This window comes from Leopardus geoffroyi, chromosome B4 (genome assembly GCF_018350155.1).
Source record: "Leopardus geoffroyi isolate Oge1 chromosome B4, O.geoffroyi_Oge1_pat1.0, whole genome shotgun sequence".
Classification (NCBI taxonomy): Eukaryota; Metazoa; Chordata; class Mammalia; order Carnivora; family Felidae; genus Leopardus; species Leopardus geoffroyi.
Genome location: NC_059341.1, coordinates 84,215,564 through 84,242,770, shown reverse-complemented (window position 1 = coordinate 84,242,770; position 27,207 = coordinate 84,215,564). Strand labels below are relative to the sequence as shown.

The 27,207-nt window shown below is 39.2% G+C and overlaps 1 protein-coding gene across 8 annotated transcripts in view; it reads left to right on the top strand.

Moving 5' to 3' along the window:
* The window catches only part of R3HDM2 (R3H domain containing 2), a 165,027-nt gene that overhangs the window by 87,331 nt on the left and 50,489 nt on the right, over positions 1–27,207 (top strand). For 3 of the 8 annotated variants that reach the window (XM_045465098.1, XM_045465097.1, XM_045465102.1), the window contains one exon: positions 23,382–23,451. The exons of the other annotated variants lie outside the window; for them this stretch is intronic. The gene's annotated coding sequence lies outside the window, so the exon portion shown is untranslated. The remainder of the gene's footprint in view (positions 1–23,381; positions 23,452–27,207) is intronic. 8 annotated transcript variants of the gene reach the window in all.

Genomic DNA, 27,207 nt, shown 5'->3' with positions numbered 1-27,207 from the left:
CACAGACAGACCCTGACACGGGGCTCGATCTAACAGACCGATCGAGCCCTTAGAGATCGTGAACTTAGCTGAAACCAAGAGTCGGACACTTAACCTGCTAAGCCACCCAGGCACTCCTGGGTTGTTTTTTTTTTTTTTTTTCATTCCTGTTAGTATGTGTGTTTTCTCTCTTCTGTGTCAGTCTTGCTAGAGATTTGTCAATTTTATTATCTTTTCAGTCTTGCTAGAGATTTGTGACATCTTTTCAAAGAATCAGCTTTTGGTTTCATTGATTTTTTTTTTCCCCTGCTTTTAATTTTATTAATTTCTACTTTCTATTATTATCTTCATTCTGGTTACTTTGAGTTTATTTTGTTCTTTTTGTTTATTTTGATGCTTATTTTTTTAATGTTTATTTGTTTATGGGAGGGAAGGGCAGAGAGACAGAGGATCCAAAGCAGGCTCTGTGCTCACAGCAGAGAGCCAGATGCAGGGCCTAAACTCACGAACCATGAGATCGTGACTTGAGTTGAAGTCGGATGCTTAACTGACTGAGCCACCTAGGAGCCCCAATGTTTATTTTTGATAGCATGAGTGGGCAAGGGGGAGAGAGAGAGAAGGAGACACAGGACCTGAAGTGGGCTCTGTGCTGACAGCAGCGAGCATGATGCGGGGTTCAAATTCATGAACCACAAGATCGTGACCTGAGCCAAAGTTGGATGTTCAACGAACTAAGGCACCAGGTGCCACCTTTTTTTTTTTTTTTTAAAGATGGAAAGTTAGTATATAAGCCTTTCTGCTTTTTGTTTTTTCAAAAAACATTTATTTATTTTTGAGAGACCGAGACAGAGCACGAGTTGGGGAGGAGCAGAGAGAGAAGGAGACACAGAATTGGAAGCAGGCTCCAGGCTCCCAGCTGTCAGCATAGAGCCCAGTGTGGGGCTCAAACCCACAAACTGTGAGATAATGACCTGAACCAAAGTCAGACGCTTAACTGACTGAGTCACCCAGGCCCCCCAGGACCTTTCTACTTGTATTAGTCAGCACAGGCTGCCAGAAGAAAATACCAGAGAATGGGTGTCTTCAACAACAGAAAATTAATTCTCATAGGTCTCCACGCTGGGAAGTCTAAGACTAAGGTGCCAACAAAGTAGGCTTAATTCTGAGGAGGCCTCTTCTCTTGGCATGTAGACAGCTGTTCTCTGGCTGTATACTCACAGGACCTCTTATATGTGCTAGGGAAGATGGAGAAAGAGCAAGCTTTCTCCATCTTATAAGGGCACTAATCCTATCAGATCAGGACCCCATCCGTGTAACCTCATTTGACTTAATTACTTCCTACAGACCCCATTCCAAATAAAGCTACACAGGATTAGAGCCTCAACATATGAATTTTGGAGGGACACAGATATTCAATACATGACACTACTTTTCTAATATAAGCATTTAGTGCTACATATGTATTTCCTTGTAAGTATGTATGTAGTTTGTATCCCACAAATTTTGGTATATTACATTTACATTTTTGTTCAGTTCAGAATATCTTCCAATTTTTCTTGAGATTACCTCTTTGACCCATGGATTATTTGGAAGTATGTTGTTTAATTTCCAAGTGTTTGGAGGTTTTCCTATAATACCTTTGTTATTGATTTCTAATCACATTCTGTTACGGTGAGAGAATGTACTTTTTATGATTTCAGTTCTTTTAAATTTGTTAAGGTTTTTTTTGTGACTCAAGATAGATGGCCTATCTTGGTGAATGTTTACATGAGCACTTGAAAAGAATGAATATTCCATTTTTAATTGGAATATTCTATAAATGTCAATTAGATCCTGTCATTTGATGATATTTTTCACTTCTTCTATATCCTTGCTGATTTTTGTTCTAGTGGGTCCGTCTATTCCAGGAAGAGGGGTCTTGAAACATCCAACTGTAATTGTGCATTTGTCTATTTTTTAATTCTAGTTCTGTTTTTGCTTTGTGAATTTTGAAGCTCTGTTGTTAGGTGCGTAGATGTTTAGAACTGTCATCTTGATGAGATGCCCCTTTTATCATTATCTAATATTCTTTTTTATCCCTGGTACTTTCTTTGCTCTGGAGTCTACTTTGGCTAATATTAATATAGCCATTCCAGCCTTTGTGTGTGTGTGTGTGTGTGTGTGTGTGTGTGTGTGTGTGTGAGTATTTGTATAGTGTATCTTTTTTTGATCTTTTAAAATTTAAATTAATAGACTTTATTTTTTTAGAGTAATTTTAGGTTTATAGAAAAATTGAGGAGAAAGCACAGGGTTCCCATATAAGTCCTCCTCCAAAATACACAGTTTCCCCTAACATTTTGTATTAGTGTGGTACATGTGTTACAATTGATGAGCCAATATTGATACATTATTATTAAGTAAAGTCCATTATTTATATTAGGTTTCAGTCTTTGTATTATACAGTTCTATGGGTTTTCACTAATGTCTAATGTCTTGTATACACTATGAAAGTATCATATTGAGGGGCGTCTGGGTGGCTTAGTCAGTTGAGCATCCAACTTCGGCTCAGGTCATGATCTCACGGCTTGTGGGTTCAAGCTCTGCGTTGGGCTCTGTGCTGACAGCTCGGAGCCTGGCACCTGCTTCAGATTCTGTGTCTCCCTCTCTCTCTGCCCCTAACCCACTCGCATTCTGTCTGTCCCTCTCAAAAATAAATAAACGTTAAAAAAAAAAAAGTATCATATTGTGCAGATTATTCTATTTGCCTTCAACCTGCCTATATCATTATTTTTGAAGTTTCTGTATTTCTTGTATTTGAACAGCCTCTGTCTTTTAATTGGCATTTTTAGACCATTTACATTTAATGTAATTATTGATATGTTTAGATTTAAGTCTCCCATAATATTTTTTTTCTTTATTCTTCCTATGCTTAATCCTCTGATGATATCCTTCTCCTGTCTTTAGAGTCATTAGAACATTTTGTAGTTTTCCATTTTAGTCATTTAAATTTATCTGTTAGATTTTGACTATACCTTTTTGTGTAGATTTTATTGGTTGCTCTAGGGATCTCTCTTTTTTTCTCAATACACACACCTAACTTATGGTCTACTTAGAATGAATACTTTGCCATTAGGTAGAATGTTGAAACCTTAATACTGTATCAGTTCCTGTCCTATCCCCCGCTTAATATTGTAGTTGTCTTATCTATTACATTTATTGACATACAGTGAAAATTCCATGAGATAATTGTAGAATTTTTTGCTTGCAAATATCAAACATTTTAAAGAACTCAAGAGGAAGAGAATAGTCTATTATATGTAACCAGATATTTAGTATTTATATTTTTCTTTCTTTGTTCCTGGTCTTCTAAGATTAGGTGTATTATTCCCCATCTTTTTGAAGAACTTTTTTTTGGCCATTATTTTATTTTATTTTAAAAAATTATTTATTTTTCGGGGGGGGGGGTGTGTGTGCATGTGGGGGAGGGATAGAGGGAGAGGGAGAGAGAATCCCAAGCAGATTCCGTGCTGAGGAGCCTGCCTTGGGGCTCGAACCGATGAACTGAGAGATCATGACTTGAGCCAAAACTGATTAGGATGCTCAACCAACTGAGCCACCCAGGTGCCACTGGCCATTCTTTGGGAACTGGTGTGCTGGCAATGAATTATCTTAGTTTTTCTTTATCTGAGAATGTTTTTATGTCATTTTCATTACTGAAGGATATTTTCTCTGGATATAGAATGCTATATTTCCTTTTAGCACTTTAAATGTTATTTCCTTCTAAGCCCCCTTTGTGATGAGAAATATAAAGTCATTCAAATCATTGTTTCCTTAATAGGTAACACATCATTTTTCTCTGGTTGCTTTCAAGATTTTTTTTTTTTGTCTTCAGTTTTAAGCCATGAGATTATTATAAATCCAGGGGTAGATTTTGTTTTATTTATCCTATTTGGGGATTGCTGAGCTTCTTGACTCTATATGTTTATGTCTTACAAATTTGTGAAGTTAAAAAAAATTTTTTTTTATGATTATTTATTTTGAGGAAGAGACAGAGCACAAGTGGGGGAGGTGCAGAGAGAGAGGGAGACACAGAATCTGAAGCAGGCTCCAGGCTATGAGCTGTCAGCACAGAGCTGGATGCAGGGCTCAAACTCATGAACTGTGAGATCATGAGTTGAGCTGAAGTCAGACGCTTAACCAACTGAGCCACCCAGGTGCCCCTAAAAGTTTTTTTAATGTTTATTTACTTTTGAGAGAGAAAGAGAGAGAGAGCGTGCGCGAGAGTGGGGGGAGGGCCAGGGAGAGAGGGGGACAGAGTATCTGAATTGGGCTGACAGCAAAGAGCTCAGTGTGAAGCTCAAACTCACCAACTGTGAGATCATGACCTGAGCTGGAGTTGTACTTTTAATTGACTGAGCCCTTAGACACCCCAAATTTGTGAAGTTTTTATTTTATTTATTTTTTTTAACGTTTATTTATTTTTGAGACAGAGAGAGACAGAGCATGAACAGGGGAGGGGCAGAGAGAGAGGGAGACACAGAATCCGAAGCAGGCTCTGGGCTGTCAGCACAGAGCCCGATGCGGGGCTCGTACTCACGGACCGCTAGATCATGACCTGAGCCGAAGTCTGACGCTTAACTGACTGAGCCATCCAGGCGCCCCGTGAAGTTTTTTTTTTTAATTAATTAATTTTTTTAAGTTTATCTATTTTGAGAGGAGAGAGAGAGTGAACATGTGCACAAGCAGGGGAGGGGCAGAGAGAAGGAGAGACAGAATCCCAAGCAGGCTCCTTACCATCAGTGCAAAAGCCTGATGGGGGACTTGAACTCATGAATGGTGAGATCATGAGCTGAGATGGAGTCGGGCACTTAACTGAATGTACCACCCAGGTGCCTCCCAGATTAGTGAAGTTTTTAAACATTGTTTCTTCAAATATTTCACCACATTCCTTATTCCCTCCTTTTGGGACACTGATGGCCCAAATATTAGACATTTTGCTATTGTCTTGCAGGTCCTTGATAATTTCTTTTTTCCCCCCCAATCTTTTTTTCTCTTTATTGTTCAGATTTGAGCTGATTCCTATGTAAGATTTTTTTTTTTTAACATTTTATTTATTTTTGAGACAGGGAGAGACACAGCATGAACAGGGGAGGGTCAGAGAGAGGTAGACACAGAATCTGAAACAGGCTCCAGGCTCTGAGCTGTCAGCACAGAGCCCAACGCGGGGCTCAAACTCACGGACCGTGAGATCATGACCTGAGCCGAAGTTGGCCGCTTAACCAACTGAGCCACCCAGGCGCCCCGAGCTGATTCCTATATAAGTTGCTATTGAAATTTTTTATGTTTATTTTTTGAGAGAGAGAGAGTGAGGAAGGGGCAGAGAGAGAGGGGGACAGAGGATCTGAAGCAGGCTCTATGCTGACAGCAGAGAGCCAGCTTCAGGGCTCAAACTCACCATTCATGAGATCATGACCTGAGCCAAGTCAGATGCTTAACCGACTGAGCCATTCAGGCGTCTCTAATTGCTATTGAATCTTCAGATTTATCTGTGTTCAGTTTGAATTTGATCCGTCTGAAAATTCACTGGATTCTTCTTTCATTTCTGTTCTGCTATTGAACCCATCAAGTGAATATTTATATTTTGGTTGTTATATTTTTCATTCTAAAATTTCCATTTGGTTCTTTTTATATCCTCTATTTTTTTTTTTTTTTTTTTGAGACATTCTGTCTTACCATTAGTTTCAGGAATGCTTCCCTAATTTTTTAGGGAAAGATTTTCTTTTTTTTTTTTTTTTAATAAAAGAAAGTTATTATTTTAATCACAGTTAGGGATATTAGCTCAATATAGGGGGTATTTTTCATGCTTAAATATAATTCTCAAGTGATAGATTATCTTTCTATCTCCACAAAAATCTTTTAAAATACCTTTTTAAAATTTGAAGTATAGTTGATACACAGTGTTCACATTAGTTTCAAGCGTACAACATAGTGATTCAACAAGTCTGTATGTTATACTGCTGTTGGAGAATTTTTATAATAGCTGTTTTAATAGCTGTCAGATTTCTTATATCTGTGTCATCTCAATTTTGTATCTGGTCATCTCTTTTCCTATACAAATTGAAATTATCTTGTATCTTTTTTTTTGTATGCTAAGTAATTTTTGGATTGTATTCTGGAAAATATGAATATTATATTACAAGGGTCTGGGTCTAGTTTACACTTGATCTTAGCCAAAAGGCCAAGAAGCAATAGTCTGGGTCTAGTTTAAATGCTAGGGTGAATGTTGGCTTTTATTTTAGCAGACATTTGTTGGTTAGGTTCACCTTGCAAATTCTGTCCAGCTTTCAGTAGATGGTGATACTAAAGTCATTTCAGTTTTCTAAGCTTTTGCAGTACTATTTAGATTTTTTTAGCAGGTGCTCTACCCATTAACCCATCTGGGCCTTGAGTAGTGGTTATTCTCATAGTTCAGAGTGACTGTATTAGGAGATACATGCTGAATTATTTTATGTGTGAAGGGTCATTATGAAAACATCTCAAATAGTTCTGAAAAAAATTTACACACATGGATGCATGCACACATATGTACTAACCTGTATATGAATCTAGGTGACTCGTACTATTTTTGCAAAATCTCTGAATGTTAGATTTTCTCAAAAATTTGGAGGCAAAAGAGAAACATAGGTCAAATGCATGCCATTTTCTGCTTAAGAATTCCCAGTGGCTTGTCATCTCAAGTGAGGTGGCCTCTCCTCTAAATGTAAAAGCCAGATTTCTGTCAGTGGTCTTTTGTCCCTTTAAGATCAGCTTTCTGACCCCCTAATCACTTCATCTCATTCAGAATGAAAGCCAGATCCTTTTTTTCCCTTCTGTATGACCCCTAATGAATCTATCGCATATTCCTAGAGCTTATCATAGTGTTGGGCCCGTAGTAAGAACACAAGTACACAACCAATATATTGTTGAATGAACAACTAGTTGTCTTTGTGACAGGTTTTATTGTTTTTCTCAGGATGCCTGGATCCTACCATGTATTAGTTTGTGCTACTGAAGACCTTGCACCATTTATAATGTCCAGTTATAAATGTAGCAATAGTGGGGCGCCTGGGTGGCTCAGTCAGTTAAGCGTCCGACTTTGGCTCAGGTCATGATCTCACGATTTGTGAGTTCGAGCCCCACATCAGGCTCTGTGCCGACAGCTCAGAGCCTGGAGCCCTGCTTCAGATCCTGTGTCTCCTTCTCTCTCTGCCCCTCCCCTGCTCGCACTCTGTCTCTCTCTCTCTCTCTCAAAAATAAACATTGAAAAAAATTAAAAAAAAATAAATGTAGCAATAGAGATTATTATTACCTTTCCTTGGGCTCTTAAAAATCAGGACCCTAGGGGCGCCTGGGTGGCGCAGTCGGTTAAGCGTCCGACTTCAGCCAGGTCACGATCTCGTGGTCCGTGAGTTCGAGCCCCGCGTCAGGCTCTGGGCTGATGGCTCAGAGCCTGGAGCCTGTTTCCGATTCTGTGTCTCCCTCTCTCTCTGCCCCTCCCCCGTTCATGCTCTGTCTCTCTCTGTCCCAAAAATAAATAAACGTTGAAAAAAAAAAATCAGGACCCAAGGTCACTTACGTGTCTTCTGTCCCATAGCCATGCATACTTTTAAGAGCTATTACTCTTCTGGAGCTCCTGGGTGGCTCAGTAGGTTGCTCAGGTATGATCTCGCATTTCATGAGTTTGAGGCCTGCATGGGGCTCTGTGCTGACAGCTCAGAGCCTGGAGCTTGCTTCAGATTCTGTGTTTCCCTCTCTCTGCCACTCCCCCACTTGCACACTATCTCTCTCTCTAAAAAATAAATATTTAAAAAATTAAATAAAAATAATAAATAATAATAAAAATTAAAAGAACTATTACTCTTCTTTCCTGGTGTCTTTTGTATCACTTCCTTTTTTAAAGTTCTGTTTATCCTCATCCACATCCTTACACTCTATTCTTGTCCTTTTTCATTAATCAGTAAGATGCCATCACAGTTTCCTTTTCCCCCCATTTTATAGCCAAAGTCTTTCCTCCCCATCCTTTTGGAGACACATAGGGAGGGAGGAACAGATAGCTACTAGTATTCTGTGTTGCCTACCTATATAACTCACTGGAAAGAAAATTCTCTGTTTAGGTTTGCTCTTAATTTCTGAAGTCCAACTTAGTAGCTTTTAAGCAAAGACCATTTCTCTGTCCTCAGTTATTTTACAGATTAGAAAAGGTCCAAGTAAATTTCAAAGTGAACTTTTAACTCCATACATATCTACAACTTGTTATTCTACTGTAATAAGACTTTATTTTGGCATCTCAACATATGCAGCAGGAAAGAACTGCTGCTGTGTCTTTATTTTTTTATTTTTTTTTTAATATATGAAATTTATTGTCAAATTGGTTTCCATACAACACCCAGTGCTCATCCCAAAAGGTGCCCTCCTCAATACCCATCACCCACCCTCCCCTCCCTCCCACCCCCCATCAACCCTCAGTTTGTTCTCAGTTTTTAGCAGTCTCTTATGCTTTGGCTCTCTCCCACTCTAACCTCTTTTTTTTTTTTTTTTTTTCCTTCCCCTCCCCCATGGGTTTCTGTTAAGTTTCTCAGGATCCACATAAGAGTGAAACCATATGGTATCTGTCTTTCTCTGTATGGCTTATTTCACTTAGCATCACACTCTCCAGTTCCATCCACGTTGCTACAAAAGGCCATATTTCATTTTTTCTCATTGCCACGTAGTATTCCATTGTGTATATAAACCACAATTTCTTTATCCATTCATCAGTTGATGGACATTTAGGCTCTTTCCATAATTTGGCTATTGTTGAGAGTGCTGCTATAAACATTGGGTACAAGTGCCCCTATGCATCAGTACTCCTGTATCCCTTGGATAAATTCCTAGCAGTGCTATTGCTGGGTCATAGGGTAGGTCTATTTTTAATTTTCTGAGGAACCTCCACACTGCTTTCCAGAGCGGCTGCACCAATTTGCATTCCCACCAACAGTGCAAGAGGGTTCCCGTTTCTCCACATCCTCTCCAGCATCTACAGTCTCCTGATTTGTTCATTTTGGCCACTCTGACTGGCGTGAGGTGATATCTGAGTGTGGTTTTGATTTGTATTTCCCTGATAAGGAGCGACGTTGAGCATCTTTTCATGTGCCTGTTGGCCATCTGGATGTCTTCTTTAGAGAAGTGTCCATTCATGTTTTCTGCCCATTTCTTCACTGGGTTATTTGTTTTTCGGGTGTGGAGTTTGGTGAGCTCTTTATAGATTTTGGATACTAGCCCTTTGTCCGATATGTCATTTGCAAATATCTTTTCCCATTCCGTTGGTTGCCTTTTAGTTTTGTTGGTTGTTTCCTTTGCTGTGCAGAAGCTTTTTATCTTCATAAGGTCCCAGTAATTCACTTTTGCTTTTAATTCCCTTGCCTTTGGGGATGTGTCGAGTAAGAGATTGCTACGGCTGAGGTCAGAGAGGTCTTTTCCTGCTTTCTCCTCTAAGGTTTTGATGGTTTCCTGTCTCACATTCAGGTCCTTTATCCATTTTGAGTTTATTTTTGTGAATGGTGTGAGAAAGTGGTCTAGTTTCAACCTTCTGCATGTTGCTGTCCAGTTCTCCCAGCACCATTTGTTAAAGAGACTGTCTTTTTTCCATTGGATGTTCTTTCCTGCTTTGTCAAAGATGAGTTGGCCATACGTTTGTGGGTCTAGTTCTGGGGTTTCTATTCTATTCCATTGGTCTATGTGTCTGTTTTTGTGCCAATACCATGCTGTCTTGATGATTACAGCTTTGTAGTAGAGGCTAAAGTCTGGGATTGTGATGCCTCCTGCTTTGGTCTTCTTCTTCAAAATTCCTTTGGCTATTCGGGGCCTTTTGTGGTTCCATATGAATTTTAGGATTGCTTGTTCTAGTTTCGAGAAGAATGCTGGTGCAATTTTGATTGGGATTGCATTGAATGTGTAGATAGCTTTGGGTAGTATTGACATTTTGACAATATTTATTCTTCCAATCCATGAGCAGGGAATGTCTTTCCATTTCTTTAAATCTTCTTCAATTACCTTCATAAGGTTTCTATAGTTTTTAGCATACAGATCTTTTACATCTTTGGTTAGGTTTATTCCTAGGTATTTTATGCTTCTTGGTGCAATTGTGAAAGGGATCAGTTTCTTTATTTGTCTTTCTGTTGCTTCATTGTTAGTGTATAAAAATGCAACTGATTTCTGTACATTGCTGCTGTGTCTTTAAAAGCTATCCTCAGAGCAGTGTGGAGGCAGGCATGTCACTGAAGTGCTTGAATGAGAGCGAGAAGACGAGTTGGGAGGGGTGCTCTTGCGGCCTGTGTGTGTGTGTGTGTGTGTGTGTGTGTGTGTGTGTGTGACTATTGGCAGAGCTCTGGGTGACATCCCTCTGAACAGCTGGGCCGTGGTCTGCTTCAGAGCTGCTTGTCAGAGCAATTAGCCTGCTGGAGACGCAGCAGCAAGGATCAGTAGCATTTCATTCAAGGGTGAAGGGGGTGGGAGGGGACCGTGGGTGGGGGAAGAGGCACAGGTTTCCCAGAAGGAATTTCTTCCTGCAAAATTCCAGCAGAACAGATTCTTACAATGAGGTCTCCATTAATAATGTGAGCTTGCTGTTGGTTTAAGTGCAGATCCATCTGGGGTGAGTTTTGGATAATTTTCTTTCTTTATATAAAAGTCCTTGAACTCCACAGACTGAGTAGGGAAGAAGCAAGAAAGCTCTTTTTTATCTTAGTCAATTTAACTGTATTATACAAACTAGGAAAATTAGAGAATTCTCATATGTTAAGTTTTGTGGGCATTTTCATTTGCTGGGTTTTATTTTTAAAATATTTCAGAAATTAGGTTTGCTAGAACTTTTATTGTATTCAGATTCTACCTCTTCAATGGCTATTTCAGGCGATGCTTCATTCAGATTTAGCTTATGAGAATAGTGGTGATTTCTGTTCTCTTTGGTGATGCTGTTGACGCACATTGCAGGAAGCAGGGAATCCCCTATAAATATCCTTCACTGTGTCATTCCACAGCAATCCACACCCGGCTGGTGAATATATCTCTGTGTCCTATGTCTTTATGTAACTGCCCCCTAGTCTTTAACTGTGATGATAAGAAATATGTCGCCTTTGCCGTGTCTTGGAAGCTTTTTTTGATTTTGAACATCTTAGGAGGAACGTGTTCAGCCTTTTTACTGAAACATGCGTTCTGACGTATTGAGCTTGTAAGAATTTCCTGTGGGTTTACTGCTTCTTATTTTGGATTACTTGTTTGTTTCTTGTAATTGGCCTGTTTTTATTTGCTGGCCTTGGTTTCTAAAGAGTGCAGAAATGGGATTCCCTCTGCCTCCAGTGACGTAGTGATTTTGTTTGCAGTCTTTTTCTTCTGAGAGGGAGGGGACAGAGAGAAGGAAGAAGAAAATCCATCTGAAGCGGTGCGTTCTTCCATCGATGCCTTGATGATAACTGGGTTCCACTGAACAGAGCTGAAGCCAAAGTGGGATACTGTTAATGATAGCGATGCTATTTGGTTTGTTTCCTTTTAGAATAGGTTGGGGCCAAAGTCAGGATTGCTGAAGCATAGTGTTTGAATTAACCCTGTATGTCCTGCTTCTAATGAATTTTACTTAATTGCTTTTTCTAAATATGGAATGAAAAAGGGCTCATAAGCAGGTTTCTGGAACCTCGCATCCATGAGTAATTCTAGGTTGAGCTTTGGAATTTGGAATTTTTCTACCTTATTTGCACTGGTCCTGAGCAGGCAGTTTGTATACTGTTTCTCAGACCTCAAAAAATAAGTAGATGGGTGAAATTCCTTGCTATTGTAGTTAAAGTAAAAACTCTCATTTTGAATGTATGGAGCTAAAGCAAAGCTTTAGGAAGAAATTGCTAGATATCCTCTTGGGTGTGAACCTAACTTACCTTTTTTTTGGTTTAAGTAAGTGTTTGGGCATCCAGTTTCTTTTTATGCAACTCCATTTTAATACCATTGATCTCTGGAGGGTTGCCTGCAGAGGTCAGTGTGAAAAATTCAGTAGACTAGAGCCTAGGAAAATTTAAGATTTGCCTGTCTATGGGTGTGTTTGGGAGGCATATATGGAAAAGTACCTTTAAGAACTTGCTTGCCTATTTTCTGTCCTGACATGCTTTTCTGTTCTCTGCTTTCATTTTTTCTGTGTATGAAATGAAAAGAGTAATGTCTGCTGGACTTATATTCAGTCCCATTTTTATGGTAGTTCACATATATCAATATTTATTACAGGTGTAAGTATTTCAAACTAACAAAATTATAATTTTATTTGGAGAGAAGTAGGGTAAGAAAAAGGAAGATAATCCTAGGGGAAACTGAGAGCATTCCAGAATAACCTTGCCAGAGACTGGAGCTGTAAGAGTTAAGAGAAATTCCACCACATCCTTGCATCTCAGTATTGCAGCAAATATGTGGATAATTTCTTGCTAGCTTTTCAGGAAACCCCTGTGGTGGACAGCCCTATTAATCGTTGCTGGGAGACTGCTCTGACGTCACTGGGAGCAGTTCCCTGTCTGCAGCGAGGACAGGAATAGCCTTAGAGGGGGAAGAAAACTGCTGTGAAATTAAAAGATGATGGTTTTGTTAACTTGGTTTTCCTTCCATTTGGGAGTGGGTGGGATCGACCTAAAGTCTTAGATGTTTCAGTCATTAGCAGTGGAAAAATTACTAAGAGGTCTTTTTATTTCAACTGAAAGTGCCTTCTTTTTTCATCTTTGTTTTCTAACCATCAAGGTTTTGGAAAAGGTCAAGGCAAGAAAAGCTGTTGAAAGGTGTTGGAGAAGTAAGATTTCAGTTTCTTTTTATCCTTCCTTTTTTTCCACATTTTTTTTTTTTTTGTTAAAGGGGGAAGAAAAGATCAAGAACTGCTTTTGCAAAAGGTGCTTACCATCACCCTATTTGGAATAATTTAAAATGTGATATATATCAAAAGAACTTTCTGGCAAAATTGATAGAGACTCTTTCTGTGCCTAAAACTTTTTACAGACTTCTTTCTGATGTTCTTCTCTCCTAGCTCCTAGCCTACCTACTAAATAGTCTATAGTTAAATAGTCTATTGGGAGGTGTGTTTTTTGTTTGTTTGTTTTGCCTTTTTTGTTTTGTTTTTTGTTTTGGAAAAGTATAGTGGCTAAATGCTTGGACTCTGGATTTACGCTGCTTGAGCTCAAATTCCAGCTATGCCAATTGCTGGTTCTCTGACCTTGGACAAATTACTTAATATCTCCATTTCTTCGTATGTAAAGTACATGAAATGAAGATAATAATAGTATCCACCTGCTAGGGTTGTTTTGAGAATTAAAAGAGTTAGTGCATGTAAAGTCTTTAAAGATAGTTCCTGGTTTGCATTAGCCATTATTATTAATGTTTAGGAATGTACCATTTATATCTTCAGGTGACCAGTAATTTTTGAGAAGCCGGAGTGATTTTAAAGCCATGTAAGATACTGAGTTTTTTAAATGAATATTTGTATAATCTAAGTACTTAAGTTTAAAATTGACACAGTTTGTCCTTTTAGGAAGTATCTTTTCTAATTTGATGCTTATTATTTGAGGCCAAATTGGGAACATGTTCTCTCAGATTAATTGCTCTCTTTTTCGTCCCTTGGCCATCATTCATCTTTTGACTTCTGTCGATGATGATTGGTTGTTTTTTATTTTTTGTTTTGTGTTTTCCTTTGTACCATTGTTCTGATGTGCTTTAAAATCTTAAGGACACTTGCCTTTGTTGTCTACCTCTGAAACTTTGTATCCTCTGCTTTTCTCTCTGTGAGTTGATAAGGTGATATTCTTTTTCCATATATTTGTGAGTGTAAGATTTATATGAAGTACTATATAGAAAGACTCCTTAAATTCACAAGCTTAGAAAAAAACTAAGACCTGGTGCAGGCCTGGCTGGCTCAGTCTGTAGAGTATGTGACTCTTGATGTCAGGGTCATGAGTTCAAGCCCACATTGGGTATAGAGCTTACTTTTTAAAAAATCTAGGATCTTAAATGATTGACAATATGTCAGATCACAAACAAATACTGAAATATTCAATATCTCCACACCCTTTTACCTTCTTATAGTTTCATAGTAAGGATTTAGAGAGTTATTTTTTTGTAGTTTTTGAGGCTTCATCTTTTGGATTGCTCTCTAATATCAAGGTATACTGACAAGAGCTAGTGAACGGTGTGTGTGACATTAACATAAAAGAGAACATTTTCCTGTGTAACTTTTTGTCCTTTCCTCCGTATTAATTTTCTTAGGCCAGTGAGTCTAAAGGAGTACAGGGTATATATTTTTTCTAGTGGAATATATAGGAAAGAAGAGTTAATGTTACTAAAATGGGGCATGAGTTGAAGAAAAGTAGAAACTGAGAAGCCCTACCTGGGTGAATGTCCTTAAAGTCCAGGCACTGTCATGGGATGTGTGAAGTGGACATTATTATGTTCCTGGGGGAACAGTTGAGAAACACTACAGATAGTGTGGCTAGCCTCGCTTCTGTTAACTGGAGTGAACCTGGGGGGACGTTTTTTACCCCCAGAACTCTTGAATATTTATTCTAGGGAGTTGATGAGAAATGTGAATAAAGACTTAAGTACAAAGATGTTCATCACAGCATTATTTTATTATAAAAAGTAACAGCTTTCCTAAATATCCAATAATAGGAAAATAGTTAAAAATTATGGTACATGTGGGGTACCTGGCCAGCTCAGTTGGTAGAGTGTGCCTTTCATGATCTCAGGATTGTGAGTTTGAGCCCCATATTTGGGTGTAGAGATTTCTTAAAAATAAAACCTTAGGAGCACCTGGGTGGCTCAGTTGGTTGAGTGACCAGCTCTTGATTTCTGCTCAGGTCATGATCCCAGTGTCGTGGGGTCACACTCCATGCTCTGCTTGGGATTCTCTCTCTCCCTCGGTCTCTGCCCCTCCCCCATTAGCGCTTTCTCTCTCTGTGTTCTTAAAACTTAAAAAATGACTGTTTTTAAAAGTAATAATGGAGAAAATGGCCACAGTTGTATTTTTGTCACAGTTTAGTAGTAGAAAAAATCATGGTATAAAGATGTTCTATGTAATGTAAACTATAAAAATCATTAGTTATGGGGGCACCTGGGTGGCTCAGTCGGTTGAGTGTCCGACTCTTGATTTTGACTTGGGTCATGATCCCAGGGTCATGGGATCAAATCTCGTGTCAGGCTCCACTCTGAGCATGGAGCCTACTTGGGATTCTCTCTCTCTCCCTCTGTCCCTCTCCCCCACTCGTGTGCACGCTCACTCTCTCTCTCTGATTAAAAAAAAATATATATGTGTATATTAGATATGGAAATATATGTAATGTGATTGTAAATTACATACAAATATGGAAACAAAATTTAGAAAAATATGTCTGGAAATACTTTTATTAATAGCAGTTATCTCTTAGTTATAGATTATGGTTGTTTTTTCTTTTCTTCTTGTGTGTGTTTTCTATAAATATAAAGAAGCCTATAATAGTTTTCTGATCTTAAAAGAAAGATGAAAACATCTTAAATCCTGGGGCACCTGGGTGGCTCAGTCGGTTAAGTGTCCAACTTCGGCTTAGGTCACGATCTTGCAGTTTGTGAGTTCAAGCCCCGTGTCGGGCTCTGTGCTGACAGCCCAGAGCCTGGAGCCTGCTTCGGATTCTGTGTGTCCCTCTTCTCTCTGCCCCTCCCCTGCTCATACTCTGTCTCACTCTAAAAAATAAATATTAAAAAAATTTTTAAAGAAAAAAATTTAAATCCTTACTGTTAGTATCTGAAAGTAAATTTTCAAAATGTGTGAAAGTGAAGATAAATGTGATAGAACTTATATAAATTCCTTATATAAATGGAACACAGTAGATGCACAATAAATGATCGCTGCTGCAGCTGTTTTTGGTACTTGAGGAAAATGGCCTCCTCTGACCAGAGCCCAGGGCTTTCACATTGGAAGACAGCATCACTGAGAAAATAGCCTATTCATGCAACTTCTTGTGCTTCTGAGATTAGTAAATATGCTGTTTTTCTCTGCCTACTGGCCCAGGATTTTTTTTTAGAAAACGGAACAAAATGTTTGGGTTTTCTGTTACAAAGGTATAAAGGCAACTGATCTAGAGAGAGGGCTGGTAGTGATTTTTTTTTTTTTTTTTTAGCTTTGATATTATGATTCCCACTACAAGTTAACATTTTACCTCTTTGCAGTCTCTTTAACAATCTTAATTCTCTTAATAGTGCCTCAATTCATGGGAAATTTGAAACAGTGTAACAGGAAATGTTTTCTCTGTTCTAGGAGTTTCTAGAACTCTGTCTATTGCTTCTCATGTTAGTCTGCTAACATGGGTTAGCATGCTAACTATGGGTCCCTTGGAACTCAGTGCTGACAAAAGAGATGTAGACCTCTATATGCTTTGGACTTGTTTGGGAACTGAGATGTGCACGTAAGAAACTATATTCAGCATGTGAAAAGCATACTGAAAATATATGTGTGGATCACTGCTTTTAGTGGGCATTAGTATCAGATATTAACATTTGACTATTCTCCATACTTCTTCATACTTCTTTTTAAAATTTTTTAACGTTTATTTTTGAGAGAGGGAGAGAGAGAGCGCATGCGACAGAGAGTGCAAGAGCGTGCAAGTGGGGAAGGAACAGAGAGAGGGAGACATAGAATCTGAAGCAGGCTCCAGGCTCCAAGCTTTCAGCAAAGAGCCCAGTGTGGGGCTCGAACCCACCACAAACCATGAGATATGACCTGAGCTGAAGTTGGACGCTTAACTGAATGAGCCACCCAGGCCCCTAAACTATACTTCTTAATAATAAGTGACTTGTACAATAAATACAAGTTTAGTAAATAATCACAGAAAGAATGATTGTAGTCTCTTACCGTGGCCTTTGTGTCTGAAACCATGTTCTCTTCTGTAATGCAAATAATATGAATGTACCTAATGCTACTGGACTGTATACTTAAAAATGAATAAAATGGTAATTTTTATGTTATGTGCATTTAGCACAATTAAAACAAAAAGCCACAACAATGTGAGCCAGATGAAAATGTACAGTTTCCAAGCTAATTTTGACCCCGACCTTTTAGATTCTGTCTACTTTTCAGCATTCACTTACCAGCATATACCAGCAGGTGGGGACCAGAATTGCTTGTTGCAGCCAGAAATATTATATCAGTTATTGGTGAAAAGCATGCTGGAAAGCAGAATATGTTGTAATATGTCAGGTGGATTTTAGAATGTCAGTGAACTCCTCTAGGGAGAATGATGGGTTGTTTCAGTCTAGTCTCCTTAACTACTTTGTAATTCTCTTGCTTCCACTTTGTTTCAGTGAGGTCTACAGCTGATGGAGAAGGAATAGGGTCATATGGTATGTGAAGAGCAAATGTATTATTTCCTCATTTGGACATGGCAGTCTTTTTCTCTAAGCATAGTAGAGGATGGTAGGGGAGGGGAATGTAGAGAAGAAGACATCACAGAATTTGAAGGACGGTATGAGCTGTGATTTAAGAAATAGGGGCAATAAGAACCTGAGATCTGTGAGTTTTGAGGCTCACTTTAACAGTTCAGAAAAAATGATGGGAAACTTACAAAATTAGCTGCCTTTTCTCCTCCTCCCCCTTCTCCTCCTTCCCCTCCCCCTCCCCCCCTCCTTCTCCTCCTCCTTCTCCTCCTTCTTCTTCTTCTTCCTCTTCAAGTTTATTTATTTTGAGAGAGAGCTTGCATATGCATGCAGGGAAGGGGCAGGACAGAGGATCCCAAGCAGGCTCTGTGCTACCAGCACAGAGCCCAGTGCAGGCTGAACCCAAACCGTGAGATCATGACCTGAGCTGAATTCAAGAGTTGGACGCGTAACTGACTAAGCCACCCAGGGCCCCAAAGGTTGGCTGTCTTAAGTTAAAACTTTTAGCTCTCTCTATATATTATCGCCTGGGAAGCTTCAATACTGTGATTTCAGCTGGGCAGCACTCCCCTAATACTAATCTTCAATTTATCTTGGTGTTGGTTTTTCACAATTCAAGGATTCCTGAATTTCTCTACTGAAATTAAACAAGGGAAATCTCTATGGAGTTTTGGAGATCCCTTGTTATTTGCATAGATTCATTGTCATTTCTATTCACTCTTTCCTTCCCCTGTTCGTTTTTTGCATATCAGAATGGCAGGATTTTTTATTTGTCTGAGGAGACTACTTTTTGACAGTATTTGTAGCAGTTTCTGTGGAAAATACTTTATTTAAAAAAAAAAAAAAAAGGCAGAGGAAATCTTATCTTGTAGCTCTTAGTGATAGAGCCTGTTGCCATGGAGTCCTGGATCAGATTGGCTGACCTGGGGGCCAATGAGCGGAAAGAACATAAACATATCATTATTTAACCTTGCAGAATTCATTTACCGAGTGATATATGACATTAATACCACAACTGTACATAGAGCTGTGAAACAAAATGTTTCAAGAATGGTGTAAAGTGTTTTTCTCTTCTCTTTCAAAATTTGCAGTTTAATATAAACACTGTAATGATACATTATTTTCCTAATGTGATTTGATTGGAAGAAGATATAGTAGGAAACACCTATCACCTATTTGTGAATCAGGCTGCTGCTGCAGTCAGTGGAGCTTATGCCAAGTCTAAGTCAAACTCTGGCCTTCTAGACCAGAGGAGATTGGGCTTTGTATCTAGAGAGGCCTTGCAAATTTTGGTAGCTTTCAAGCTGAGTCGGAAATTAGCAACTTTTTTCTTACTTGCTTTTCCTTGTTTCTCTTCCACTCTGATATGGTAGATCCCTGTTGGTATTATATTAGCACACCATTTGCCTGGAGTTAGAGGATTAGCTGGGAGTTGCTTCCATGTTTTCTGTCTTCACTTTCCTAGCTTCTTCATACTTATTGACTGACATAGGTCTGGGAGATTTCACTCAGTGTTAGTTCTTTGTCATAGCAAATCATGGCATGTTATCCTTTCCTGTACCTTATTGCTTTAGAGATTGAGTCAGTCATACCAAGAAAATTCCCTCTCTAGATCTTGTAAATGGAAGAAGTCAAGAGTATTATGTTTCTCATATTTTATATCAGGGAATTTACATTTTATATCAGAAATTATGGTGAGTCTTGTTCTCTTCTCCAGTGCTGCCATGCTTGGCTCTTTACAGACTTGAAGGACTGAAACAGACCTCAAGAGGTCCATGGGTTTGTTCTTTCTCCTCTTTTGAGGTATTTGCATCTCTATGAGGGAGATGTGAACTTTTCATTATACTGTCACTTTCTATCTCAGAGAAGGAAGAAAACAAACTTCAGATTTATCTGTTAAGCAGAGAGAAGCAAAAAGTCTGTTTGGTATCTGATTGAGTAACTTTTTGTGGGGGAGGCCTTAGGGGAGTAGGATAAGAAGCATTTGGGGTTTTATAATTTTAGTTATTGCGACCAGAGAAGGCTCACTGAGATGGCATTTCAGTAAAGACCTGAAGAGAAAAAGTAAGCAAGCCATGCTGTTATCTGGAAAACGATCATTCCAGGCAGAAGGAAGGAACAGCAAAAAGTAATCACCATAAAGTGGGTTTAGGGCATGGGGGAGCCAGTGTGACTGGACCTGCAAAAGTTGGGGGGGGTGGGTAATAAGAGTTGGGGTCAGAGGGCAAACTGGTATCAGATTATTTAAGCTTTTGTAGGTCATTTTAAGCACTTCTGCTTTTGCTCTGAGATGAGGAGCCATTGGATGGTTTTAAGCAAAGGTGTAACATGATCTGAAAATGTTTTTTCATAATCACTCTGGCTGCTATGTTTAGAAAATACTGTAGGGGAGCAAGATTGGAAGCAGGAGACCAGTTAGAAGGTTATTGCAGTCATTCCACCAAGAGAGATGGTGGTTTGTACCAGGGTGGTAGCGGTGGAAGTGTAGGAAGTCATCAGATTTTGGGTATATACTTTGAAATTAGAGTCAACAAAATTTGCTGTCTGATCAGTTTGATCCTCAGTTTACTCTTCTATAAAAAAGGAATGATGATATCTATTTGTAAAGTGTCTAACTCTGCACACAACAGAGTGATCAATGATCAGCATTCTAGAAGTGAGGGCTCCTTAGGATCTGAGCCAACAAACATTGGGTATTCTTTACATATCTGACCAGCCATCATGGATAACAGAGTCTGAAGGAACTAGGCACTCTTCAGTGATCTCTTGCCTTAGGTCTGTGCTTACAGCTATATCAAACATTGGAGTTCTTTCTTTTGGAAAGAAACAGTCTTTCCAACTGAATTGACTGTTTATTTTTTTTCCGGGAGGTGGGGGAGAGGGGTAGGCTCCTACGTGGCTCAGTCGGTTAAGCATCTGACTTCGGCTCAGGTCATGATCTCAGGGCTCGTGGGTTTGAACCCTGCATCAGGCTGTGTGCTCAGAGCTCAGAGCCTGGAGCCTGCTTTGGATTCTGTGTCTCCGTCTCTCTCTGCCCCTCCCCCGTTCACACTCTGTCTCTCACTTTCTCTCTCTCAAAATAATGTTTATTTTTTGAGAGAGAGAATTGCGAGGGCACATGAGTGGGGAAGGGGCAGAGAGAGAGGATCCCAAGCAGGCTCCACACTATCAGTGCAGAGCCCGAGGTGAGGTGGGGCTCAGTCCTACAAGCCATTGAGATGATGACCTGGACTGAAATCAAGCTGGACGCTTAGCCATCTGAGCCACCCAGGTGCCCCGACCTGAACTGATTTTTTTTTTTAATTTTTTTTTTTTTTCAACGTTTATTTATTTTTGGGACAGAGAGAGACAGAGCATGAACGGGGGAGGGGCAGAGAGAGAGGGAGACACAGAATCGGAAACAGGCTCCAGGCTCTGAGCCATCAGCCCAGAGCCTGATGCGGGGCTCGAACTCACGGACCGTGAGATCGTGACCTGGCTGAAGTCGGACGCTTAACCGACTGCGCCACCCAGGCGCCCCTGATTTTTTTTTTAAAAAGCAGTTTCGTTTTGTTTTTTAAATGTTTATTTTTTTGAGAGGGAGAGAGACAGAGTGCGAACAGGGAAGGGGCAGAGAGAGAGACACACACACACACAGAATCCAAAGCAGGCTCCAGCCCTACGTGGAGCTCCAACTCATGAACCATGAGATCATGACCTGAGCTGAAGTTGGATGATTAACTAATGACTGAGCCACCCAGACACCCTGCAAAAAACAGTTCTTAAAATACCAAAGTACCAAGAAAAATAGGAAGCCAACACTAAGGGGTAAATAAAATTTCCTTTTCTCTTTCTTGCAGTCTTTACTCTCCGCTTATCGTTAAAATAGATAAGAGTCTCACCTCTTCAATATCAGTAGCTCCTGTACTGATTGGGAAAAGGGTGTATACAAGATGCCAAGGAAAAAGGGTCATCCAGTTATCTTCCTCTTCCTTCTTAATGTGGAATGTGATGAAGAGGAACTAAAATTTATTGAATACCTACTGTGTATGGGTCCATTGCATTCGTTATCTCACATGTTTTTGCAATGGCTCTGTGAGATGTGCATTATGCCTAATCTTACAAATGAGGAGGCTGAGGCTCAGTTACATGATTACTAAGTTTTGGAAACAGTAGTCTCGTAGCCAAATTCACGTCAAGCTACAAAGTCCATAAATTTATCCACTACAATGTGCTTGCTGCCTCCTACATTCTGGAGATTGAATGTTATTTTGTTGGGCACTGCCCCTAATTCACCCTATTATTATGTTTAGCCTTTTCCTTGCAGCAGAGGTAGCATTAGAGCCCAAGAGTGATGCTCTTATATCCTCCATAAAATGCCAACTTTTGGATTGCCTACTGGCACAGTCAGTGGAACATGCAACTCTTGATCTTGGGGTTGTGAGTTCGAGCCCCATGTTGGGTGTAGAGATTATTTAAAAATAAAATCTTTTAGGGGCATCTGGGTGGCTCAGTTGGTTAAACATCCAACTCTTGATTTCGGCTCAGGTCGTGATCTCATAGTTCATAAGTTTGAGCACCATGTCAGGCTCTGCACTGACAGCACAGAACCTGCTTGGGATTCTGTTTCTCTGCCCCTGTCTTACTCGTATGAGCTTGCTCTCTCTCTTTCTCTCTCAAAAATAAATAAATAAACATTAAAATAGTTTAAAAAATAAAATCTTAAAAAAAATGCCAACTTTCCCTTATTTTACCTCTTTCCTTTCAAGTACATATAAGCTCTAGTGTTGCTGCAGGATTCCTTGCTTCTAGGAATTAAGGAATTTTTTTTTTTTAAATCAGAATTACTTAGTATATGTGTGTGTGCATGTGTGTGCCTAAATAGTATCTTAAATAAGAGTGAAGTGTATTTTTCTCACATTCAGGAAATCTAGGGGAGTCCATCTAGTCTGACTGCTGTAGTCAAGGACCCTGGTTTCTTCTGTCTGTTGCCTCACAACCTGTGGTTTTCAATCCTAGTATCATCTCACAGTACCAGATGGCTGCTAATGCACCAGCCTTTACTTCTACATTTAAGCAAGCAGGAATTAGGGAAAAGTAAAGAAGGGCTACCCACTTCCTTTAAGGATACTTCATAGAAGTTGTATTTACTACTTATATTAATTTCCTAGGGCTACCATAACAAAATACCACAGACTGAATGGTTTAACAACAGAATTCATTTTCTCATAGTTCCGGTGGCTAGAAGTCCAAGATCAAGGTGTTGGCAGATTTGGTTTCTCCAGAAGGCTATGTCACATGGTTTTTCCTCTACCCATACATCTCTGATGTCTCTTTGTGTATCTAAATTTCCTTTTCTTACAAGAATACCAGTCAGATTAGATTAGGGTCCACTCTAACAGCCTCATTTTAACTTAATCACCTCCTTAAAGGCCCCGTCTCCAAATACAGTCACATTCTGAGATACTGGGGGTTAGGGCTTCAACATAGGAATTTAGAGAGGCACATAGTTTAATCCATAGCACTGCTTCTTATGTCTCATGGACTAGAACTTAGTCATGTGCTCCTATTTAGCTACAGTGGAGGTTGGGATATGTGTTGCTTTTTTCCAGGCAGCCATGTGTCCAACTAAAAACCACTTCTTTTAAGGAAGAAGTGATTGGATATTGCCAAGTAAATAGCAGACTCTCCTTTGCAGCAGAGGTTTAAGGAATAATGATTCTTAAAGGTTCCTGGCTCCTTTATATGAAATTAGATTGTTCTTTTTTCATTTCCCTGGCCAATCTCACTTTCAATTTTATATTTTGAAATAATTCTTTTAATACTAAATTGTTGGCTTAGGTGTCCTCCCTACCTAACAAGCGGTGGCATTGACCTCTAAGGTCATCACAGTAGGGCAAGATAGATTTACCTGCATGGCGGTTAAGTTAGTAATAGAAGGCATCCTGAAATGCCATGGACAGTAGGTAAATCGTGATTTTTATTTTATTTTATTTTTTCTTTTCCAGAATGTCTTCTCTGGATTGACTTGGGAGCAATTTTGCCAGGGCACGGGAAAAGACAGTGTGAACTTTCAAGGTCCTTTCCATCCCTGAGATTCTGTGATATTTTCTACATAGCAGCATTACTATGATAAAGCTAAAGAAAATGGAAGCAGCAGAAGGAAAGGCCCCCACTGCTGTTCTTTGCTTGAAAGAGGAGGAAATTTGATTTGTTCTGTTTTGCCCACAGAAGTAAAATGGGCATTTTTGGTAAAGAATGTAGAGGAGCTGGTAGAAATTATAATGAAGCCCAGCATTCCAGTCCATTGATCAAAAGCACCTGCAGTTCTTATTTCAGGGCAAGTACAGCCATAACATATTGAACAAAGGAAGAGGGTACATGTCCAGAACATTTTAATCTTGTTTCTCTCTTTACTTTGCTTAAGGAATTGCTCTGGACATCAGCCAATGCCTGTGGCCTTCCTTACACACCAGTGAATCCTTTTGCATTTATAGAGCAGAGTGATTTTCTTAACACTTCCCTGATTTAGAAAATTGGCACAATTGTTATTATTGTTGTTATTTTTGTTTGCCTAGTACTAGTGAAGCCTGTGACAGTTGACTTTTGAAGTCCTTAAAGGACTTGGTGCCTGTCACATAGCTGTAGACTTACATGTTCCATTAAGTACTTTACTGCCTTTTCCCCCATATTCTGCTTTCTCTCTTTGAAGAGAAGGGAGTGTTGGACCTTAGGGCCTTCTTTCATGTCCTCCAGGGCTGTTGAGCCATTTACCTCTTTAGGCATGCAGTTATCATACTGTTGTTGGTTTTTGTGCTTTGAGCACTGTAGTAGAAAGAACATAGGATTTTGCCATCAAGAAGAGCTGGGTTTGAACTCTGTCTCCTTATATACATAGTATGGCCCTGAGCAATTCATGTAGTATTAGGTAGTATTTCATTCAAAAATGGAAATAATATTTTATACCTTGAGAAAGTCAAATAAAATACTTTCTATAAACTAAAAAGTATGAAGTCATGAGGAGTGACCCAGATGGAGGGGAAAGACAGGAGAACTTAGAAACCTAATTTTTGAACCCCCAAATTTGTCCCCACTGACACTCTCTGAAGAGAGGCCTCAGACCTAGGCACCCTTCTCATCCCACGCTTCATACCCCAGAACACTCTTGAATGTCTACCTTGGGACACCTACAACTTTAGGATCAGACATAGCTAGGTTGGAACCCTGCCCTTGGCCCTCTTGTGTTAACTTGGGAAAGTTATTTAATTCCTCTCAGCTTTAGTTTCTTCATCTAAAAAATGTCCTGCTAAGGAGTTTTGTTTGGATTAAATAAAATAATGTATAGAAACAATAAATCAAAGTCATAGAAAGAATGTAGACCTTGGAATCAGACAGTACCAGAGTTCTGGTCTGGTCTGTCTGTCACTTAGTAGTGGTGTGACCTTGTGGAGTTGCTTACCTACTTTGGTGAATATGAGTTGAGGTGCATAAAGCACCAGATTCATAATTGTGCTCAGTATACATTAGTGTTGTTTTCCTTTTCTCCCAACTCCAGTCAAAAATTAAGAATAGGCTTGCCATGCATGAGCACATAGATTTGTTTGGTTTTGTTTTCACCCTGCCATTTTAACTGCATAGATGTTTTGTCCCCATTGTCTTGATTCCTAAGAGCATGTGTGTATGTGTTTAAGTAACATATAATAAAATGCACAAATCTTTAGCATTCAGTTAATAAGGCCTGACAGTTGCATACACCCATGTAACCATAACCCCAAACACGATAGCATATTTTTATCATTCTTGAAGGATCCCTTATCCCAGTATTTTACCCCCAAACCCTAAGCAAGCACTTTCTTTCTTTTTTTTTTTTTTATAATTTAACTTTATTTTTTATTTTTTAAAACTTACATCCAAATTAGTATATAGTGAAGCAATGATTTCAGGGGTAGATTCCTTAATGCCCCTTACCCATTTAGCCCATCCCCCCCCCCACAACCCCTCCAGCAACCCTCAGTTTGTTCTCCATTTTTATGAATCTCTCTTGTTTTGTCCCCCTCCCTGTTTTTATATTATTTTTGTTTCCCTTCCCTTATGTTCACCTGTTTTGTCTCTTAAAGTCTTCATATGAGTGAATTCATATGATTTTTGTCTTTTTCTGATTAATTTCACTTAGCATAATACCCTCCAGTTCCATCCACTTAGTTGCAAATGGCAAGATTTCATTCTTTTTGATTGCCAAGTAATACTCCATTGTATATACATATACCACATTTTCTTTATCCATTCATTCATCGATGGACATTTGGGCTCTTCCCATACTTTGACTATTGTTGATAGTGCTTAAGCAAGCACTTTCTGATTTAAATCACTATAGTTTAGTTTTGCCTGTCCTTGAACTTCTTATAAATGGACCTACGTATTTTTTTGAACTGAGTTCTGCTTTATTTTACTTACCATAATAATTTTGAGATCCATCCATGTTTTTGTGTATTTCAGTAATATGCCCAGCAAACTTCCCTAGTCTTACTGGTAATGATTGAGTCACTTCTTTCTTCCCAAACCAGTCACAAAAAGGAAACAGTTACCATAGTTGGTGTACCTAATTAAGGTCCATCTCCTAGGGCTCAGGGGTAGCTATGGTCACTTTCCCTAATCATGTGTCCTCAGAGGAAGGCAAGCACCAAAAGTTCATTCTTTTTTATTGTGGCACAGTATTCAGTGAACATACAATTTGTTTATCTATTCTCCCGAGCCCCTAGATTTTAAACAATTTAAAAAATATGCATATCAATTGGGAATAATTTACTCTTGATACACAAATTGGTAAAGGACAGGAAAGTTTACAGGAATTTTGCCACAGGGTAAGTCAGAATTTTTAGCCTCTACCTCTTACCTTCTTGCTTACATTCTTTCTACTTGACCATGGATTAAAAGGGAGAAAATGCCCTTCTGTCTCTGAGTGTCCCCTATATAATAAATTCTTTTTGGCCTCATGCCTAGAAAGTTGTTTATGAGTTGATGGAAGGATATACAATTTCACTGTGCTCTGGAAGGTACTTACCTTGGCAGTCAAAAAATTTATGGGGAATATGCAGTATTCTCCCTGAAAAAATTGTCAGATTTTGGCTCCTAATCATCCTCCCCTGTAGGATCCTATTTCCTCACTCTCTCCTTGCCCCCCACTTCTGACAGTCCCCTCTCCACAGCTTTGAGCCACTGAGTGTCCTCAGGAGACATTCTGTCTTAAAGTTGTGCTGTTTGCCTGGATGAAATGTACAATGTGCACAAATAGGTTGTAGGAAAGCACATATCTTGGCTCTCCTGGGACATTAATGTCTTTGCTTTGTTCTAGTCAAGTTACATATGAAATAGTTCCTTTCTTTTTCTGACCGTCCCAAGCCCTTCATTCTCTCTCTCTATTGAGTAACCCATGAAGAGTGGAAATTACTTCTCTGCTTTTAACCCTTCTCTTACTAGCTTTATTCTTGCTCCTTAAGACTTTTTTTTTTTTTTAAGTTAATAAATTGTCTTTTTCTTGTCCCTCAGCTGCAACTTTTGCTTTTTGCGTTGGAGAATTTGTTGCCCCAAGAGAAAGGAGAGACTTCTACATAGGATTGCAGGACTAGAAATGGCCATAGTTAAAGGTTATTTTGGAGAACAAAAGAGAGCCACAGCTCAAGCAATACAATTTTGAACTCAGTGTATTTTTCAATGAGTAATAAGTGTATTTTTCAACGAGTAATAACACTATCTCTTATAACTAGCCTTTGTTAACTTGAGGATAGTTTCTTTTATCTAGACGCAAAATGGTGAGGAAACTTAAGACCATGTGAT